The sequence below is a fragment of the Hetaerina americana genome, unplaced genomic scaffold (genome assembly GCF_022747635.1).
Source record: "Hetaerina americana unplaced genomic scaffold, ioHetAmer1.1.p SCAF_52, whole genome shotgun sequence".
Classification (NCBI taxonomy): Eukaryota; Metazoa; Arthropoda; class Insecta; order Odonata; family Calopterygidae; genus Hetaerina; species Hetaerina americana.
This window is the reverse complement of record NW_027287117.1, coordinates 1,773,584-1,796,396: the sequence shown is the minus strand read 5'-3', so window position 1 is coordinate 1,796,396 and position 22,813 is coordinate 1,773,584. Positions and strand designations below refer to the sequence as shown.

The 22,813-nt window shown below is 42.1% G+C and overlaps 1 pseudogene; it reads right to left on the bottom strand.

Moving 5' to 3' along the window:
• Nucleotides 1–8,494: 8,494 nt before the first annotated feature.
• Nucleotides 8,495–8,613, bottom strand: LOC139694683 (5S ribosomal RNA; annotated as a pseudogene).
• Between the last annotated feature and the right edge of the window lie 14,200 nt (nucleotides 8,614–22,813).

The window sequence follows — 22,813 nt, the reverse complement described above, 5'->3', positions numbered from 1 at the left end:
ACTCGAGGGAGTTAACACGGAATGCGGTTCATCTCTTTGCGTTTAATCACATTCTGCACCTTACTACGTTTGAATGCGGTTTTGTTCCCTTTTACGGGTGGTCACCGAACACCGCCCGCCACACGCCCTTCCGGCGGTTTGCGGGGTTTTATGTAGATGTAGACTAGTACATTCGAAATATTTGACCGTATCTCCAACCCTTGCAGTTGTTATTGAGAAATAGGACGAGGTATGCTAGAAGGGATACCAGGCGTCACATAGGAAAATGAGTATAAAGCAATCCCTCTCCACGTGGGAGCCACTCGCTACCTGCAACGTTGGGTCTCGCATTACCTGCCTCTCACTGTCTCTTTGGGGGGGGGGGGGAGAGAGCGTTTTGTGTCGCGTGTTCATGTGGTGGTGGAGTTTCGCCTTATTGCTTGTTGTGTCCTGGCTTGCGTGTTGTGTGATGGCTTCCGTGCTGCATCCTTGGGTGAAGTTGTTTGTTGGTTTATGGTATATGTGTTTGAATGAGTGTTGCATGAAGGGATTTTTGCATGAGTGTGTGCGCCGCTGTGGATGTAGTATTACATGTTGTTGATTTTACATGTGGTATTGTTCTTTTTACAAGTGGTGACCTAACACCCCTCGCCACACGCCCTTGCGGGGTTTTATGTAGATGTAGAAACAATCGAGATATTGCGACGACTTAATGAGCGTGCTCTCTATGGAGGGGAAGAACTTAAATCTGGCTGCCTTAGGTTTATACTCGCGGGACATACGTATACTGAGTTGAAAAAGATAGTGTTTGCCATGGCTTGAATTTAATATTTTTTCTTTTAATGCATCAATTGAAAAAATTTTTTTATACCAAGTATGAAGTGAATAGTACTCCCGCCTGTCATTTTTTTGTCCTCGCAGTGTCTTCAAAATGTGAACTACGCATTTAGACCTTTGAATTTAAAAAAAATCCGAATGCGTTGAAAATGTTGTTTTACTTGAAACCGCTAGGATTGGTGCCTTGCAATGGGCCCCGAGCATAAAATGGTGGCAGAATTTGGGATTTTGATACTCGCTAATGAACAGGTGTGGTCTAAAGTAGGTTTGTGAGGGTTAACAGGACACGCTTTCTCTTTGGCCGAGAGTAGAAGTCCGAATGTTGAAATAAAAATCTTTTTAAATCTTTTCAATAAATTAATCCCCAACGGTTAACAACACATTCGACCTCAAATGTTTTCTTTACATTATCACTCTTTTTCAAATGGTATTTAGATTAAAGTTGAACGTTAACCAGAACTTACTTTTAATGATCTTTCTATCGAAGTGGATGATGGCCTTCGATTGCTCAAAGAGTTAGTTCTTTTACGTTTCACTAGCGGCCACCTTGTGTACGAGATCTTGTGTCCATGGGAAGCCAATTGGGAAGAGGTGAGAAAGAGGTCAATGACACGCTTCAGAAAGCGGGGTATACGTATTAGCTTATGTTTTAGCAAAAATTGTACCATATCATGGCCGAAAAAAATTACAGTCCAACAGGCAATCCCCTACCACGTGGTACGTTTCGTAGAAACAGAAATTTTGATTTAAATTCAAATGTCCGATGACGATATTCAACAGATACAACCACAGAAGTGAAAACACATTGAAATTTGTACATTTGATGACAATAAATAAATCTTAGTTGCAATGGTGTAAAGGGAATGGTATATGAAATCATGCTATCTACGTTAACTATCACCAATCACAGCAATTAACTCTAACTAATTTTTTCTATTTCATCGTTTTGTTTTCTTTCCAGGTTATGCAAGGTGCCGTATAAGCATCAAGAAATAAATGCTCGCATCTCACCGCTCATCCGTATCAAAGTCCCAGGCTATGTGACGAGAAGAAATCTCAATAAGAATAATTTTTTTTTTTTATTTAAAAAAAAATCCTGAAATTAATTTTAAGGGCGTTAAAACTTGAAAATAGGATTTTAACGTGCAGCAAATTAGAATTTTAAAATTTCTTTAAAGTAAATCGCTTGCATATTTTTATTAATACAACTGCAATCCTATGGCGCCTCAAAAAATTACATTTACTTATAATTTAAGTGAAAACTCGTGGATGCGCATCGTTTGACAAAATATATTTGAATTTACGATGTAAAGGAGGGGAATAGATTTTTGGCGAGTCCTTTGGAGTCTAGTTATGACTTATAGAAATTATTATTATTAAAAATTCCATGCATCTAATATTAACTCGTAAAATCAGTAATAATAGGCTCTTGGCAGGTTTTTAAGAGACCCTGGCGCTACACACTACTGTATTCCTAAGTCCTCACTAAAATGACTCAGTATATCCTTAAACCGCATATTATAAGTTCATCGTTTAGCTCTAAATGCTCTCTAGCTCTCATACTTTTATCCGAGAAGCCTATTCTTATAAATGCTACGAATGATCCCATCGAAAACCTTCCTTTCTCAATGTACGGATTTCTTGAGTAGTTCTGCTGTTGGGTATGCATACACCTATTTCCACAGCCTTCCTCGATAGCGTTTTCTTTCATCCTCTCTCTATTTCGTCGTCAAGTATTCCGAGTCTTAGTCTATCTTTATTAATATTATATTATCTTTATCATATAGTCCATTAGTATATATTTTCCATCATGCCTAGTCTTCATCTTTGTCTCAAAATATCGATTTTAGATGTAATTTTTATTCCTAGAAATTTTGGTCGTGTTTAAATCGTTTTATATCTAATCCAGCGAGAAAATTGCCTCATCATTACGCCATAGTTCGATTCTGTTAAAATAACATTAATATCTATTTGTTATTGATTCACTACTTAGTTCTATGCGTAGCTCCTTATGTAATGTATGTTATTTTAGCTTTGACTCGGGACTGTTGCCATCTTAACCGTGACGTCATATGATATTTATTGTGATGAATATCTACTAACTAAAGCTACTGTTTCAGTTTTCTACATTTACATCTACTTAATACCCCGCAAGCCGCCGCAAGGGCGTGTGGCGGGGGGTGTTAGGACACCACCCGTAATTAAGAAAGAAAAAAAACCGCATGCAAAAGCCACAAATTTATACCATCCACAAACGAAACATGGCATGCATTCATGCAAGAACACTTACACCCCACACACATGCAAACACTCAAACCACCAATTAATATACACATGCACCTACAAGTATACCTAATACCCTTGCAGTGGATATTTTCATGCGTACACGTCTCGCATGCTTGTAGTTTCTACAAGAAATGTGAATTTTATTTCCAAACTCTTTAGATTGAGAGAAGTTCAGTGTGGAATTATTTTAAATAAATTAAGGTGTGGATTGAAACGGAAAACGGCGCCTTAGGCATGCGATTCAAGATGTCTTTCGCTTTTGATTTTCTACCTACACTACAGGACCATTTTTCGGAGCACAGCAGAGCTCAAATGGAGGAAATTACGTAAACGTCCCTTCAAACTTTTCAATGCTAGTTTGCAGGTTATTGGATAAATGTACTGCATTCCTTAAAGTTCATTTAAACGTACTCCATTTAGTTCAATTGAATTTTACTGCAAACTAAGGTCCTGTGAATGTTGGTTGATAGTACTTGTGTATGTATTTGCATTTGTGTATGTGAAAAAGGTTTTCGCATGAGTGCACGGATATACACGCCTCTATAGTTGTAGGTTTACATAAATATGTTAATTTTGCATGCGGTTGTATTCCCTTTTACGGGATGTGACCTAACACCCCCCTCCGTACGCCCCTGCGGTGGCTTGCCGGGTATTATGTAGATGTAGATGAAGATGTAGTGAGTATCTGGGGGACTTACACGTTCTGGATTCTAGCAACAACGTGGAGATGTTATCGTTTGCATTGGACTATTGACCTAGCTTTAGCTCCAATTACTGATTAACGCGGCATAAAATATCCTAAAGGTCTGGACTACATGTTACAATAATTTTTTTATCCAGTTCTGAATCAAAATTCTTATCGCTTTCCTCAGAAGGAGTACAGGAAATAGTCATTAATGACATTTTCGAATGTAGGTGGTTATTTTTAGTTACTTTTTATCAATTCTTGAATTTGCGTCAACAGGAATAATCAATCCAATCGCTCCCGTTCACCATTACAATCTTACCCCCCCCCTTCCCATCGTAATTGGTATCACCGAGATCGAGTCACGAGAGAGGAAGGTCTCGCGAAAGGCATCATTTGTTGGGCGGGAGAGAAGAGTCCTCTATGGGGAGATCCTCAGTTCCGAACCTTGCTCTCTCCGCTTGCACGCGTAAAACCGCTCCGTCCTCTTATTTCTCTTTGCCCCTTGGTCCAATCCTACCCCACCTCCCCAATGTTCGCCGAAGGTTTCCCGGCCCTGCCAGTGGTCACTGGTCGCCCACAAATTTTGATCGAAGCCGAGGAATTCGAGCGAAAGCTATTTTCAATTTCAGTCTGCATTTCTGTCTTTGCGACGCGAGGGAGCGGAGGTGAAATTAGTTAAAGGTAAAAGTTTAAGTTTCTTAAAAATCCATTATGAAATTACCAAAAATCGGAGATATTTTCGGAGCTGCAAAATTGACATCTAAATTAATTACTAAATTCAAATTAATGTCGCATTAAAATTTAGTCAATTATTCTTTTGGGGGATATAAGTAATAGCGTTTATGGAAAGCAGAACTTTATACTTGACTCTACGAACCTCTCCATTGTTGAAGAATTAATATGAAATGGGTCGGGGTAGTCAAGGGGTAGAGCATTGGACTACTCTGGACCGGAGGGCCCGAGTTCGATTCCCGGGAGCGCGACTCTGGGCACCCTCATCTTCACCTAAGCTGTGTGGTTTTTCGGGTACTAGATATTCCTGGAAAACCGTAGCCGGCACAGGGAAATGACCTCGCCCCCCCCCCGTAACACCCTGATGTGTGAATTTCACTCGCCGCATTGGACTTAGTACTGGGTGACCCCTGCCATCGCATAACTTCGGGTTAGTTACTGCATAATGGTATATTTTGTGTCTTATGTCTCCGTGGCACAATTTTGTCGTGATTGCGTCTTGAGGGAAGAGCGAGTATGTCGATATGTCTGCGACAGCATCTTACCTCTCTCATTTTATCCTGGTGGTCGAATCTACCGTTATAATTTGGTGCCATAATGATTCCCTCAGTTTCTCAAAATAACCCAGAGATCCTGCATCTTCCGAAAAGTGCATCTTGCCTATTTTTTTCGGAAATCAAAAGGCTATGTCATGTAGTCAAGAGATAAGGTCATCTGCTAATGCTTAAAAATACATTAAAGTTTTCAATTCATGATAAAATTGGAAATAATCACGGAATAGGTGTAATTAATCCAAGGGTTTCAAGTCTGGTTCAGATGGAAATTTTGGCCGTTTGAGCACACGAACTGGAGGATGTCGGATTACTTTGAGATCCCGTCAGGCTTTTCTCCCATATACTATATTCATCACTTAAGAATGTCAACGTGTGACGTCGGTCCTTTAGGGCTTCTCTCCACCCTCGAGGCGCGTGACTGTCTATCCGCCTTATCAACATCGTGTTGTTCTGTTGATTAAAGGCTCCATTTTTTCATAAACTCCTCAGAATTCCGGACATGATTCAAATTTATTTAAAACTGCTATTTTGAGTTCTGATGCCCACTTTAAGCGATGAATAACCCCGAAATAATTTGGTCCTAAAATATATATGTACTACGTAAATGTGGATATAATTACAGACCCATATCCCTCCCACCAATGAGTTGCAAACTATTGGAAAACATTAGCGTATTTGCAACGATCAAAAGTGTATGCGATTTTTTTGGATTTTAAAAAGGAATTCAGCAAGGTCGCCCATTGCAAGCTAATTAATCAATACTGCGTTGTAAATTGGGTGAAAGATTTACTGTCGGAAAAGATGATAGTCCTTGATGGCGCTAGTTCTGATAGCATACGAGTTACCTCTGGTGTACCACAGGGAAGTGTAATTGGGCCCATGGTCTTCTTGATCATTTAAACAGATATAAATCACGAATTGATTATTAAGATAACGAGGTCCGCGGATGACACTGCGATTTATTCGGAGTTGTCTGACGAAGAGAACCGTGTGATACTGGCAAAAGATCTGAATAGTGCGGCGGGTGCCCCACCAACCCCGCACCACACGCCTTTGCGGTGGTTTGTAGGGTATTTTTTTATGGATACAAGTATGAAGGGTGGGTAAACCTCTTGGCTGGAATACGTAGATTTGTTAGGTCATATTTTGCGTTAATTATCTTCAGGCACTGAAAGAGTCGCCTCCCGAAGGCAACCAACATTGATGAGATATCCGGAAAAAACTCAAGATATGTATCTTGAAGAATCGGGAATGCCCTCGGCCGAAATTCCAGGACGGGGAACTATGCTTTGACCCTTTTCCCTCTCTCTCTCTCTCTGCCTCTCACCAAACCGTCCTTCGGCAACTCCATGTAATCAACGACCTATTGTTGTATCGCGTATTTCTTGAATATATAATTCTTAAAATTACTTTATAAAGTGTTGAGGTGGGGGACCAAAACTCAGGAGAGATGTCCATTTGGGAATGATTTGAAAATTTGAAGAGGTATGGCCAATTGTATCCCATATTTGAACCACGCAGTGAAAACTAAGATTAGGATGTTCGCGGATGACACGGTGATCTATCGGCAGATATCTGGGGATGAGGATCGTTTTATTCTAGCGCAGGATTTAGATTGCATTACTAAATGCTGTTCTAACTGGGGATTGACACTAAATTATAATAAATGTTCGGTGGTAAATTTCTTTAAAAGATCAACGGGATTTGCTTACAAATTAGCTGGAGGTGACCTAGCAGTAGTTGATACAGTAAAATACCTAGGTGTCACATTCACAAAAGACTTAACTTGGGGGACTCACATACGTGAAGTCTGCGGTCAAGCATATAAAAAAATGGGATTCATTAGACGCATTGTCGGCAAAAGTGACTCGAAGGTCAAGGAACGTTGTTACCACGCTCTTGTAAGGCCTCATTTAGCATATGCATGCAGCGTGTGGGATCCGAGTGAAAAAGGTCTCATTCGGGAAATTGAGAAGGTTCAACGCCGGGCAGACCGTTTTGTAAAAAATTCCTACGATAAAACGCAAAGCGTCACCGAAATGCTCATGGATTTGGGGTGGGAATCATTGGCTGAGAGACGATTCAATGCAAGATTGAAATTATTAAATAAATTTAGATCCGCATGTTTCAGCACCGAGGACTCGCAAATAATTCGCACTCCTACGTACATTGGTCGCTTGGATCATGCATATAAAATTCGGGAAATAGATGCCAGGACTAGCCGACTCAAGGACTCCTTCTTCCCACGGACAATACGGGATAGCAACTGTAGGGTTAGAGATAGCAAAACTGTATCTACGGGAGACCATGAATTGCATGTCTACGTAAAGGTAGAATTTCCCCTTCTTACTATTCAGTCTATTTACTATTATGTAGATGTTCAGTTCTGCATGGCCTGTCTTTTTATGATGGAGGCCTGCCGTATAATAGGTTTTAGTTCATTTAATTCTCTTTTTTCGTATGAAAAATAACTAATATATTAGGAGAATTAACACTTGTTTTGAAATGCCTTGTTCCTCCTGCATGTGTACAAAGTTGCTCGTTATTTGATAGTTTTTAAACGAATATTTTTCCCTTCCTCTCCCATATCCTCCCTTATCACTTACCCTTCCCACCTGGTGCTTACATCCCCTGCCATACACACCTATTTGGTGGATATTTATGTCGATGCCGTTTCTTATAGAGCTACTGGCCTACCGGTGCGATATGGTTCACACACACGTTGCGTTGCGAATAGTCGTGAATCAAAATGCGTTGATTCACACTTATTCGAGGGGCGTCCTGAATTAACATGCAAGCGACGCGTGGAGCCGAGGAGTCGAATTCGCGCCAAGGCATGAGCTCACCGGTGAGAGCGAGGGAAGGGCGGCGGGGAAGGGATTGAACTGCTGCGCACTGCCGATCCCCCTCCTCCCATCTCGCCCCTCGTCCCCTCCCTCTCTCTCGCCCTCACACATCTCTCATTCCACTGACGACCGGGCGGACAACACCTTCCCCTCCCATCTCCCCCGCCGCAGGAGACACCATTGTTAACCTCAGGACGCCGTTTCGCCGGAATCGAAGTCTCTCTGCCCTTATTGACGCTGCAAGGCAACACGGCGTCTCGAAAGTTCAGCCTCCTGGATATTTATTTACTCCAATATGTCCCCCGTTCTTTTATCGCTCATTCCAATTAAACCTTTAACGTTAATTCCGGTTGTAAAAATTCAATAATTTATTTATTTATTTTTTATTTAGCATTAGTCCGAAAAAAGCACATATTGGGCTTTACATCGGACTATTATCAATGATAACAATGGTCACAGTTTACAAACACCCAAGCCCAAGGTGGAGGAAAACCCACCCATACAAGAATCGAACTCGCGACCCTTGGAATGGCAGACGCTACCCCGCCGCCAACGGGGTTGGCAAAATCGCAAGCCAACGGCACCCGGTGTTCCCAGGCGGTCACCCATTCAAGCACTATCCGGTCCCGACGTTGTTCAATTGCGGTGTTCGGACGAGAACTGGTGTTTTCAACGCGGTATGGCCGTTGGCAATAACTAGTGTGAAGTGGGATTTATTCATTGGTTATTATTTTAAGTGCAATATGTTCTCATAAATTCATTCACCTATTCCAGATCATGGGTTAATACGAATAGGAATTCCGTAAAGGTGACAATTCTATCGTATTTGGAGAAGAAAGTTCAAAATAATGAAATCTATCGACAAAACACCATGGCTTTTAATGTGAGGTGTTTAATATATATATATTTGAATGCGAGTGGAATTAATGACAAATTGACAGTGTGTCCCTAAGGTTTTCGGTGTGCAAAGAAAAGGGTAAATGATATTACTTAAAGGCGAGTTTTGGGTTTTCCATGTTAACAATGTAACCTTATGGCCCATATAATATTTCTATTTGAATTTCATTCTAGGAATCTAGATTTTCTACAAATGGGCTAGGAGATACTTCTCTTAATGACGATCATATTATCGTTTACTAATTAATTGGCATAAAACTTTAGCCTGATACATAGTGATTTTTCTGTCCAGTGAAATGGAGCGTTTTTTGCACGGTTCACTGTGATATAATCCGGCTCCCGCCGTATCAATAATCTGTTCTTTTGGCCGCCGGCAGATCCTCCATCCCACACGTAGTTGGGGGCCTGGAGTATTATTACGTAGGCTGGTAGGAGGAGCAAACAGCCACCCTTCTCGTTTCCTCGCCAGACATGAAGATTAGTAGAGTACCTTCAAGCCCCTTGTGGGAAACCAAAGTAAAAGAATGGCATCTACAAAGGTACAAGTCCCATGTCTTTCGGCAGTAGTGCAGTAAATAAACTTCCCCTGATATGTTCAAAGTCTGGATTCTACCCTTATAACACCAGTTCCTGAATTAGGCCTATAGAAATATTACCGTCGGCCAGAACCTTCAGAAGAACCCCCGAGGAGACTCTAATATGCCGTAGAATGTTTTGGATGAATAGAATCCCTGCTATGGCTAGGGGTTACTCCCGTTTGTACATGCCTCCTCCTGGTTCTCCCCTCTCTGAAGAGGCCCCCTTGGCCTCTGCATCAATACCAACTTCGCCCAAGAACGTGAGTTCCATCGTGCCCGATATAGCTCCTGGAGCCTGGACTTTGAGCTATTTATTCCGCAGATAGTTCATCATCTACCAGGATGAAGCGTGCGCCAAAATAGCCTTCTCACCGCTCCCAAGTTCTCCACGAAGTTATACTGAGGTCCCGGATGACCCTCTCTCTTCCCTTAGTGAGAGTATTGATCTCAAACCGCGTTGGACCAGGTGCGAAACCATGGCCCTCCACCTTTTAATCCAGAGGTCCACATCCACGAACTGAAACGTGGTCCTCTAAATGTGTCCCACCATCCGAGTTTCCTCGGTTATCCAGGTCACTGAAGAGTCATTCCCACACAAATACACAATCTTCACTACCCCCACAGATGAATCTGGCCCCTTTGAAGGAGGGCAGCTCTTGGTTCTCCGAGTGATATACCGTAATGACTCTTTTTTGAGTTCCACCAGCGACATGCAGCTCCTGAGTCATCATGACCTCAGGGTACTCCACCGGGACAATGGTGACCTTAGTCTCTTTGTTTTTCCTTTGCATATGGCCAGTTTAAGCCCTTTTCTGGTCCCCAGTCATCACGAGGTATCTGCAGGAGCCCGCGACTTACTATTCTGATTACAGAAGCGATACGCCCCATCGCCTTTTCACCAGGAGTAGCCATTGTTCCCCCCACGCCGTACGCGTCCTTAGGGCCTCCCCTTCCTCCTGGCAGCCCCTCTTGTTTTGCCCATTTCCTGGGTAACCAGAGAATGTAACTTGCAGCAACACCAAGGATAGAAATTGAGGCGTTAGAATTCTGAAATGTATTTCGAGGGAGACCCCGATTTTGATGCCTCTTTAAGGGTTGAATCCGTTAATTCACTTTCGTGGGCATCCTCCTTTCATCCCAAGGGATTTGAGGTGCAACTTTCAACACTGGATGCCTTCGTTCGGGCATCGATAGATACGTTGGTGGTGGATGGATCGCTATCGGGGACCTTATTGGGGTCCCCAATGAGTAGGAGTCCACAGTAGTCTTTCTTTCGTAACATATGTCGGACCCTTGAGGCCCTTTTTGACTGGGTACTCTCCAATGCCTCCCGAAAGGTTGATACTTTTGTCAAGTTCCACTGTTGGTCCCACCAGTAGCTGAGGAAGAAAAGTTCTGCCCACACAGAGTCACCGCGTGTATAGGTAAGGCTATATGAAACTAAAGATCGCCTGGTACCAGCAGTTTCCCTGTTGATGACGTCTGACCTTCAACCCTACAGATGGAGTCAACCTAGGTGCATTGGATCACCGTTCAGAAGGCGATATTTATCGAACAGTCAGTTCTAGATTTGCCGTGCACTGCAAAAACCACGCTCACCTCGTGGAGGTTGTGGTTCTTCGCACACGTCGACGGTCTTGACAGGTAGTAGGTATGGGATCCATCCACCGCCCTGTCCTGGAATAATCGGTCCCTCGCGTCCCTGGTTATGAGATAGTCAAAGAGTGGACTGACCTATCGAATTAACTTTTGAGCACGGCTTTAAGGCCAAAATATTGGCATTAAAGTATTACGATCACTATATCAAGAAAGGACAAAATACAATTCCTGTAAAAATTAGATGTGCTGTATAACCCTTCTAATTAATAAATTATAAATTTATAGAAACGTCTCAAGGAAATAAAAGTAAAAAATTGATAATAAATGGAGATAAATAACCAGGGCCTTCACAAAATAGCTCTATAATGGACACCCACTTTACCATTAATCAAATAAAAGAATAAAGAACATGATTCAATGAACCTACCTACAAAGTCTGTCCCAAAAGTGGCATAACTCATTTTTACCCGGGTAGACGGAAGGTAGGGCGGCAATTTCTCTGTCTGGGTTCGAGGGATAGGAGTCCCAAGAAAGGCTGGAGGTCGATGAAAGTTGGCTCCCAGCCTTCAAGGAGTGCTGATCTTTCGTCTGCAAAGTCTTTGTAACGCGATCTTGTTACGCTTTGTCATGAACCGATTATTGGAACAGCGCTGCGCCCTAAACTGTTGCCTGGCAACGCCGGGAAAGAGACTCATGACATGCTCAAGGGAGCTTTTGGTGCTAACACCATGGGTCGATCTGGTGTTTTAGGGTTTTCGGAAAGGTAGAGAGGATGCTGAAGACGGCGAACGCTCAGGACACCCTTCGACCTCAAGAGATGACGAAATTCTTGCAATAGTGTAGGCTATGTTGGAAACGGATTGCAGATTAAGTGTTCGAATGGTTTCTGATGAAATGGGCATCCCTAAACGTGATGTGCGTCGACCTATGACCTTTCGACCTATATGGGTATGAGAAAGGTGCGTGCAAAGTTGGTGCCGCGAGTGCTCTCGGGCGAACAAAAGGAAACTCGCACGCGGATCTGTTAAGAGATGCTCGACCATTGGAGTGAGGATCCAAATTGTTTACAATGTCCCACCAGGTTTCTTCCTTTTACCCCACCTCAAATTCGTGATGACTCGAAGTCACCACGACTCGGTGGAAGCGCTACAACAGGCGTGACGAGGGAGCTTAGCCGCATTCCGGGCGCCGACTTCTTGGAGGCGTACGAAGCGTGGAAAGACCGCTCATTAGCTCCATTATACCAGTGATGACGCAAGGCATAGAAATGAGATAGAGAATACAAACCAACAAAAGTAGTTTTTACAAATAGCCCAGAAGATGGCAAGCGTATCGCGAAATTTGTGTTTTTTCAAAAATTATATTGTGTTGTTAGTTTTTAGTTTGTTTAGAGTGTTGTTTTTGGCCAAACATTTGCGCAGTAACGATGTGTGAGCAAGGGCGTTGTCATGGTGCAAAAGCCAATTTATGTTCTTCCACAAATCCGGGCGTTTGTGGCGGATTGCTTCGCGCAAATTGCGCATAACTTGCAGGTATTATTCCTTATTAACCGTTCTACCCTGCGGCAAGAACTATTCATGATGCACCACGCCCCTGCAATAGAAGAAAACTGTAAGCAAAACTTTTACATTCGACCAAACTTGGCGCACTTTTTCCAGTCTTAGCTCGTGCTGCAGCTTACATTGGGATGATTGGGAGTTTCCACGTCATAACCATAAACACATCATCGTCACCAGATATGACCCTCTGGAGCAAATTTGGGTCGTCGCGGACAGATTCATTAGCAATGTTAATGCGTTACTGATTATGGTCGAAATTGAGCGAATTTGGTACGAATTTAGAGGCGACTAATTTCAAGCTCAATTCATTGGTAAAAATCGAATGACGTGAGCCAATCGATATGTTTAGGTCCTCAGCAACTTCTCTAATGGTGATTTGACGATTGGCCAATACTATTTTCTTCACTTCATTAATGTTTTCGTCTGTTGTTGACGTGCTTGTGCATCCGGCACGCTCTTCGTCGTTCACATCCTCTCGGCCCTCTGAGAAGATTTTGTAACACCGATAAACGTTGCTTCGGTCCAAGGTAGCTTCTCCATATGCCACAGTCAACATTCGGAATGCGTTTAATTTCGTTTTTCATACGACATTTGATACAGATTCTTTGGAACATGCAAAAATCGAAGAAAAGCCAAAACACGTTCAAGCAAAACAGCTGTCACACAATTAACTGAACACTCAAAATGGCCAAACTTTTCGGCATAAGTGAGAGACATAAGTAGCAACATAACGCCACAAAAAAGTCGAAAATGAAATATCCGTAACCAGCGAAAATTCAAAATTCGCGATACCTTTTGAACAGGCCTCGTATATATAAATAAATTTATATATATATATATATATATATATATATATATATATATATATATATATATATATATGTTGGTCGTGGTAGTCCAGGGGATAGAGAGTTGGACTTCTGACCGGAGGGGCACGGGTTCGATTCCCGGGCACGGAACCTGCAGCTTCCCCCAAGCTATGTGATTTTCGGTTACCAGATCTTCCTGGGAAACCATAACTGGCACATTATATATATGTATATATACACACACCCTACAAACAACCGTTAAGGTGTGTGGCAGGGGGGAATACACACCAGAATGATTTTACCTGAACATGACCCTACCGCGGTCGAAAAATATCATTATGATCTACTATCGTTCGTGGAATAAATGACATAAAATCAATCCGTTCTAACTTAACCTCTCTAATTTTATTGACATGATCTCTCCTACCGTAGAGTGCGATGGGGGTAGTAATACATTTTCAACATCATTGCTAAAGAGAGATCTCCTTCCAATTTATGCAAGAGCTTCAATATATAATTTAACCTTCGCTCCGTGAGTAATTCCCAGCCTTGCTGCTCTAATATTTTGGATACCCTACTAAGTTTATCATAACGATGGTCTGTGTGCTTGAACCAAGTAATGAAAGAACACAATCAGGACGCCACGACATGATTCACAATGAGTTAGGAATATTGAAATGCGTGTCGCCATAATATTCCATTTTTATTGCTTGATATCCAATGTAAGGGACCCCTTTTTTGCTGTTTTGTAATGATTCATTAAACATGTGAATATATAATTCAATGAACCAGGGATGGAAGCGCGTTACGACTAGGTTTTATGCTTTGAAAATATTTGACAGACTGCCAATTGAAAAATGTGCTTTGCGCCAGGTTTCCTCGAGTTCCCTCCGCCGTTGGATTGATCAAATATTCATGCTGAAGTTTAAGTGTGTGTCAAAAAAAAGCGCTTACTTGAGAACCACTTTACAGCAGTCTCGCCGTGGTCTGTTTCCATTTATTTTTTTCGCCAGAGATGACGCGAATGCGAAAAAGAGATACGCGGCAGAGGGAGGGGGTGTTTCGTAAATGAAGCAGGGTGGAGGGGAGTGGGTCGCTCGGAGGAGGAATGCGGGAGGGGTGGTGGAGGGGAGGCGGAGTGCCAAATGTTCTGGAGCATCTCAAGCCCGCATCCCATCTCCGAGCTTGACTCATCAAGTTCCTACCGGTTTTAAAACGCCGGCAAGATGGCCAACCCTGCAAGCCATCGTTAGGGTGCTACGGCAGAGCTCAATTCCTCAGTAGTGATACTGACAATAGCACTAAAATGCTATGGAACTTGCAGAGGCGGATGTTCCAAGCTATGGCACTTACTATGATGACAAAGTGCTTCTTATGGATTGGACGTTTTATTTTTCCATAAAACTACATCTACATTTACACAATACCTCAAAAGGGCGTGTGACGGGGTGTGTTAGGTCATCAGCCTTTTTTTACATAAAAATTACCTTTCATGCACAATCACAACAATGATACCTCTACATAAATATCGCTTCGATCATGTACTCGAACAAAGTTAATAACAGGAAAGAAGGTAGTGAGTGACGTGGGGAATATGCAACGACAAGATTATTTAAAAAAATATTCAAATCGTGCGGAAACAAAGTGATAATGATGGTTCAATTAAGAACGCATGCAGCACATCGACCAAATGCGATGATCGTATTCACTACCAATACTAAACATTTCCTTCGCGCCTGAGGTCATGTCTATTTTGATCCCTAATGATGCGAAGGGAAAACGACATTTTAATTTTAACCGCTCTACAATCTATCTCCCTGATTTTAAGTACATGGACTGATCTACCATAGTGAATCGGGCCCTGTAATATGTCTTTGGCATTTATAAGATAAGTAAGCTGCCCCAGATATACGCAGTACAAAGTGTGACCAGTATTTCAACCTACGATCAACTAGTAACTCCCATTCGTATTCTACCAAGAGTGGCGTGACACTGCTGCGTTGTGCATAACATTTTGTCGCCCTGGCATATAGCGGAGGTTCCCCAGGCGACGCAGGCGGTGAATATGGCGGGCAGGGATAAGGGGAGCTCCGAGTTAAGAATTGCTGCGGGCATAGACACGCTACAATTATGGAATGGGGATGAACTGCGGATGGATTTATTCATTTTCAATTAACAATTTTTAGAGCATAAAATCTATTTTTTAAGTTCTGAGTTAGTTAGTCTCTGGTCGGGGCCTAACCGAAGAAAATATAGGTACTAGTGGAGGCTGTCAGCATACGAGGGCGGTTCAATAAGTACCCTTGTTTGACGATAAAGGGCGTTCCTGAGGGAAGTTTATGGTATCATCGTGTGTTGCCATCTATCAAACGACGGTGAAACAAATTTCAGACTGATTAAAGTTTAATTTGAATTTGGCAGCCTTTCGAGTAAGACATGTTTCGTGATTTTCGCTTCGATGGAAAAAGAGCAGTATCGTTCGGTAATTCGCTTTTTGTTTTTGGATGGGAAAAAATGCGAGGAGATAAAAGAAAAGTTGGATGCTGTTTATGGGGATACTTCGCCAACTATGACCACAGTTAGGTATTGGTTCAATGAATTTAAACGTGGGCGAACATCTGTTTTTGATGAGGAGCGACCAGGACGCCCGGCAGACGTGGTTACCGTGGAAATCATTCGAAAAGTCCACGCCATGATTCTCTCTGATCGACGAACGAAAGTGCGCGAAGTAGCAGAGGCCGTGGGTGTGTCGACCGGAACGGCAATTAATATTTTACGTGATAAGTTGCCGATGAAAAAATTGTCGGCCCGATGAGTGCCGCGATTGTTCTCGGTGGGCAACAAGCTGATCCGGCTGTCAACTTCGAAGCAGTGTTTAACTGCATGAATTACGTTGTGAATTGCTGCCACAGCCCCCGTATTCACCCGATCTGGCTCCCTGCGACTTTTTTTTATTCCCTAACACGAAGAAATGGCTCGCGGGAAAAAAATTTAGCTCACACGAGGAAGTTATCGCCGAGGCAGAGGCGCATTTTGGAGAGGTCGACAAATCCTATTTATTGGAGGGGTTTAAAAAATGGCCATAACGTTGGGAGAGGTGTATCTTTCTAAAAGAGGACTATGTTGAAAAAAAATGTTTTTGAAAAAATGGTTTCTTCATATCTAACATGGGTACTTATTGAACCGCCCTCGTATAATTCATCCTGTTTTCGAATCTAAATGACGATTTTCCTGAAGGGGGAGAAAGCTTGGGCATATCTTAGGAAAGAGGTGGGGAACCCAAATTTCATAGGCAGAAATGATCACAAATTTAAGGTGAAATGCCGGGCACAGAGAACAAATAAAAAAAAATTTCTTTTCTAAATAGAACAATTGTTGAGTGGAACACCTTACCTGCAAAAATATTCGAGCCCTTTCCTAACTGAGTGTATACTTTTAAGAATAGATGTAAGGTATATATGTAATAATTTGATTGATGTGTGGTGTATTGTATTATATGTAATAGCTCAATTTTTTTTTAATTTATCTTTTTTTTTTCTTGCTGATTAATGGTTGTAAACGGGATGGGGATTCACTTGTTTTGTTAAAGAGATTTGTGTTTTGAAGTCTAGTTTTATGTATTATCTTTTGCGATTATTTGGGACTTGTGTGCCACCTGACAATGTCTATTAGCACATGTGTATTTTTAATAATAATAATAATAATAAACACTCAAACTACCAACTAACATACACATGCAGCTACAAATACGCCTAACATCCTTGCAATGTATAATTTTGTTCCGACTTGTAAATTCAGAGTTTTTAATATTTCCTAAATGACTTCGGTTACTAACTATTATGATTTCTGATTTCTCGCGGAAAAAATAAGTATTTGTATCTATCTGTGCTGGAATCTATCTCCCTTATTTTATCTTCGTGGTCTGATCTACCTAGGTAGTATGGGGCCATTATAATTCCTTCAGTGTCATAGTAAACTCGTTTGTTCGGAACCTTTCTAAAAGTCTAAGCCTTACTTGTTCTCTCCGCACTTCAAGTGGTTCCCATCCCAAATTCCTTAAGAGACCCGTCACACTTGTGTTCTTATCATAACAATTTTCAACGAATCTGGCGGATTTTCTCTGGACATTATTTAATTCTTTTTGCGAAATTTTCTCTTAAGGATCCCAAATACCTGTACTCGCGGAAATTTCCAAATGAGGTATAACCAGAGCAATATAAAACCTCCCTTTTACTCTTTCATTACATTTCTCCACCACCCGTTTTATGAAGCCGAGTTTCTTTAAAGCTGATCCACATATTGTCCTGATATGTGCTCCCCATGAAAGGCGTGTAGTCAGTACTGCAACCGCTATTTCATAGTTTATATCTTGTTCGCCACTTCCTTTGTTCCAAAATTCCAACTGCGCATTTATCTATATTAAGCAATAATCCTCATTTCTCGCACCATTCCGAAAATGTATCTAAGTCTCTAGAGACTAGCTCGCGATCTATTTGGCACCTTATTTTCCTGTATACCACCGTGTCGTCAGCAAATAAGCTCAGGTTGCTCCCAATGCGTGTGCTTAAGTCAATAATGTATATGAAGAACAGAAGAGGCCCTATTACACTTCCCTGTGGGACGCCCGAAGTTACATCTCTATCCGTTGAGCACAACCAATCGAAGACTACTATTTGTTTGCGATTTCACAAGAGTCTCTTATCTGATTACTTATTTTATCATTAATTCCATAGTACTTAAGTATATGTAACAGTTTATTGTGTGGGACTTTATCAAAGGCATTTTTGAAATGTAGGAAAACTGCATCGACTTGTGTGTGTTTTTTCTCCCGATCTAAGTATATTGTGAATGAGAAGACCTAGTGGTATTTCGCAAGATCTGCTTTTCCTAAATCCGTGTTGGTTGAGGGTTAGTATTTTCCTACTATCAAGAAATCTCATAATGTTAGTGACAATAATTTGTTGCAATATTTTACAAGAGATCGATGTTAAGGAAATGGGTCGGTAATTGGTTGGTTTATCCCTATCGCCGCCTTTATAGATGGGAGTTATATGGGCTAGCTTCCAGTCGGGAGGTACTGCGCCTTCTTCTATTTATTTTAGAAAAACAATATGTAAAACGGGGCAATGTCTTCAGCTAATTCCTTTAATATTCTAGCAGGTATTTCTTCCGTACCAGGTGCTTTGTTAATTTTCGAAAAAATGAGGCGTTTTTTTGTGCAGTGTGAGTTATCATTTAATTTCCGGTAATATTTCTACATTAGAAGCCTCTGAAGTCAAGCGAAGAAAAATTCCACACACTATTTTATTTGTCTAATTTAAAATGTATTCACATTGTTCCTTCACACATGTATATCTGCAAGTATACTAACATATAATGTTCTTATTGGAATTTTAACTTTTAAGGTACGTGTTTTGATGGACGCAGACGAAATTAGGGAAATATAAGGCGAACAAATATTCCTTATCACTGGCATAAATAGCCTTTTCGTAAATCCGAATATATTATTTTTACGATGTCGTGTTATTCATCGCTTTATGAGTATTTGCATATCCAAATGTGCACGCGGTAAAAATAGCTATAACGCGTTTGCGGGACATTTTAGGCGAGAGGAACGTGGGTGGGGGGGTCACCACTTTGCTCCGTGTCGGGAAGTGTAAGTCCAGCGTTCTTTTGAAGAGAGTCACGCGTCGGAGGGGGGGAAAGAGAGAGAGACCTGGCCTCGCGCGAGATCGCGTGACGATCCAATCGACGACGGACTCTCTCTCTTCGCCCGGCGTGGTCACCTGGGGTCCTCGGGAGTGGGGGGGGATGAGGGAGGCGGGAGGGACCGCGAGAAATGCTTTTCCCTCTGTGCCGAGCAATAATAAAGTGTAATATTGGAGGCCATAATGTCGATGTGGCGTGCGCTATTTGACCCGGTGAAGGGCAACACACGTCCACCAGCTGATCGATATGGTCACATGCAGACACACATTTTTTTCTGCGAACACCTACATTTCTTCCCCAAAAGGCTAAGAGCAAATGCAGCACTTTTGGGTCTTTGACCAAGAACGGTTTCTCGTAATGATGATACATTGGGTATAATTATAAAGTCATACCGTGTGGATGTATGACGTTTCACAGAGAGAAATATTATGTCCGCCCAATGCATCGCTGTTCTCTGCAGCTGAACGGAGATTTGACCGTCAAAAGTGTGGCAGCGTTAATCAAATTTACCGAGAGAGTTATTTTTAAACGCAACCAGAGTTTCCTCCACTTGAGCTGGTGAAGCATATCAACTCCACAACCAGCACGGATTTAGGAAAAGCAGATCTTCCGAAACACAAATCCAGAGAAAATCCGCTAGATTCGTTAAAATTGTTATGATAAGAACACAAGTGTGAAAAGTCTCTTAGGGGATTTAGGCTGGCAGTCACTTGAGATACGAAGAGAACGAGCGAGACTTAAGACTTTTAGAAAGATTCAGAACAAACGAGTTTAACGATGACACCAAAGGAATTATAATGGCCCCACACTACGTAGGGAGATCACCCCACTTAGATAAAGTAAGGGAGATAGATTCCAGGACAGATAGATGCAAATACTCATTATTTCCCCGAAAAATCGGGAATCATAATAGTAAGAAACCGAAGTCACTTTAGAAATATTAAAAACATTGAATTTACACGTCGGAACAAAATTAAACCCTGCAAAGATGTTAGGTATATTTGTAGGTGCATGTGTATGTTAGTTGGTAGTTTGAGTTTACATGTGTGTGTTGTGTATGTGATCTTGCCTGAATGTATGCCATGGATTGTTTGCGAATGGTGAAAATTTTGGCTTTTGCATGCGGTTTTTTTTCTTTCTTAATTACAGGTGGTGTCCTAACACCCCCCGCCACATGCCCTTGCGGTGGGTTACAGTGTATTGAGTAGATGTAGAATAGATGTAGATACTACCCTGATCAAAGTAAAAAGAAAACTTTGATAACAAATTGTAGAACGCGGTTTTATTCTTAGCAGGAAGCCCAAAAAATATTTCAGAAAATATTTAAATCCTGCTGCGAGTGTTTCTTAATTAGTCATTTAACATTAGAGAATCATATTCCGATATCGAACCGATATCCTTTGAGCTCCTATTGAGCTATCCTTTGAGGTAATAGCGTTGTCGAGAATATCTTCATCTTCCTGGACGCAGTCCAAAATGTCTTGTGAAATTTCCACCCGCGACAGTTTTTATTCCTCGCTCACCAGCTTCGCGAACACTTTCCTCATCGCAAGATCCTATGTTACAATGGTGTTGACGGTTCCGACTGAAAGGCCAGTCTCCTCACTGAAGAGGGCGATGGTTAAACGCTTGTCAGAGTCCAAAACATTTTTCACTTTGGTCACCTGAGCCGAGCGGCCGTCGGGCGTCCGACGTGGTGCTCGTCTTCGACGAGCTACCGGCCATCCTTAAACATGTTGTGCCTCTCAAAAACTCTTGTGCGGCCCAAGGCATCATCCCCACAAGCCTGTTTAATGAGTTCAAGGGTCTCCGACGCGGATTTCCCGAGTTTAACGCAAAAATTCACAGCGTAGCGCTGCTCGACGGTTCGCTCCATGCTGACGCGACGACACCACAAACAATCACACGTGACAAAAATCCACATTCTGTCTCAAGGTATGCCCGGAGGTGACTGAACTAAAGTGCGCCTGAGTGGTGGGGGACCCCTCTACCGAGCCGACCGGTCGGACCCCCATCCACCCCTCCGTTGAGGCTACAGCGAACTAGTCACGATACTTTTTGTACGGACCCATAATTTAGACTATGAGATAATTGTCGATGTAATCAATATCCTTACGCGATATCTTCCGCGAGGGTAAGATATCGATCGATATGGGTAATGTATCTCCGATTATACGAGGAAGTGGTCTGTATTCATCAATAAATACGATGCTGGGTGATTGAATCACAAGTTCGTCAGAGTTACACTTTTGAGACGGCCTTTCGTTCCGACACGTGTGCTCAAATGCGAAAGCCACACGGACGCACGTCACATTGACCGATCGCAGCAAAGAAAAGAATGCTAGCGAAATGAGTTTCTGCCGTAAAGGAAAATGATCCATCGTCGAACTGTACGATGTCGTTGACACCGTGAAGAAGAATGACCTGAGTGCTGTGGAGTAATAAAAAAAAAGTTTTTATCAACCCGAAGGCCGTTTTAATAGTACCCCTGCGCATGAACGGGTTAGGGGATCGGCTCCTTCCCGTGCGCCATTAATCATTTCCCATTAGGACATTGCACGTAATAAACGACACTACTCAGTACTAATAGTTTGCTAAATATTACTCGTACCAAACAAACCTCGCAGATTGTGTGAAGCTAGAAGCGTGGCGAGAGGTCAATCGAAGGTGAACCCGTACTCTTCGGTCAGTTCCAGGATACGTCCATCTACATGACACTGCCGCCGCATGGGTGTGTGGCGGCAGGTGTTAGGTCTCCACCCGTGAAAGAGGATAAAACCACATGCAAATCTACAGCCACAGAGGCGTGCAAAAACCTTTTTAACTTACACGCATGCAAATACGTACGTATGCTATCAACTAACATACGCATGCATACGTACTCGATCAACTGGGCTTCCACGCAGCATACTCCAGAGTGCAAGAACGAATGGCCCGTAATTGCCCACATTTACAATTTTGTGCGGGGCTACGAAATCCTGATACACCTTTCTCTGAGTATTACAAAATGTAATCACCATTTACTTTACCAGCAGAAGACTATAGTTCTTCAAAGTGACGGATGATGATATCAATTAACTTTTGCTATTTGCGCTCAGGATAATGAATGCAGCCGAGTTCCATATTCAATGATAACTTTCGAAAGAAACTCCTCAAATTCCCCGGACGTCGACTTCACCAGTTCAACTTCACGAGAATGCCGTGTTGATCAGGCATGAGCGTTCACGGAACCAACCGCGCCTCGTGTGGGCTTTACCGGTACCAATATTTGTGTGCTTACCAACCCAATGAGATTTTCAATATTTCCGATAGTGCTCTGAACGTTATTCGATGATCCACCTTCCTTTGAAATTACTGTCTTCCCTCTATAAACATTTTGAATAATCTTATATCTGTGTTGTAGGAAAGAACAAACTCTTATTTTTAGTTTAACTCGTTCACCACGAGTGTAGAGAGGGTTTTTTTCCCTTACATGATTCGCTTAACTGATTACTGCGTCTGTTTTCTTGAGTTGGTTTTGCTATCCTATCCCGTTTATATTGCTATAGCATTCATTGGCAGCAGCAGAATTTTATCTACGAATCAACTTATAATTAAACTTATTGGAATCTCTTTCCGGAATACTAAGCTGTGGCGACTGTATTTAGTGACTCACAAAATGACCGAATGTGCATTGCAATGCGACAATTTCAGAATTAAATAATCGTTCGCCTCAACTGGGATTATCAGAAGTGTCTCGG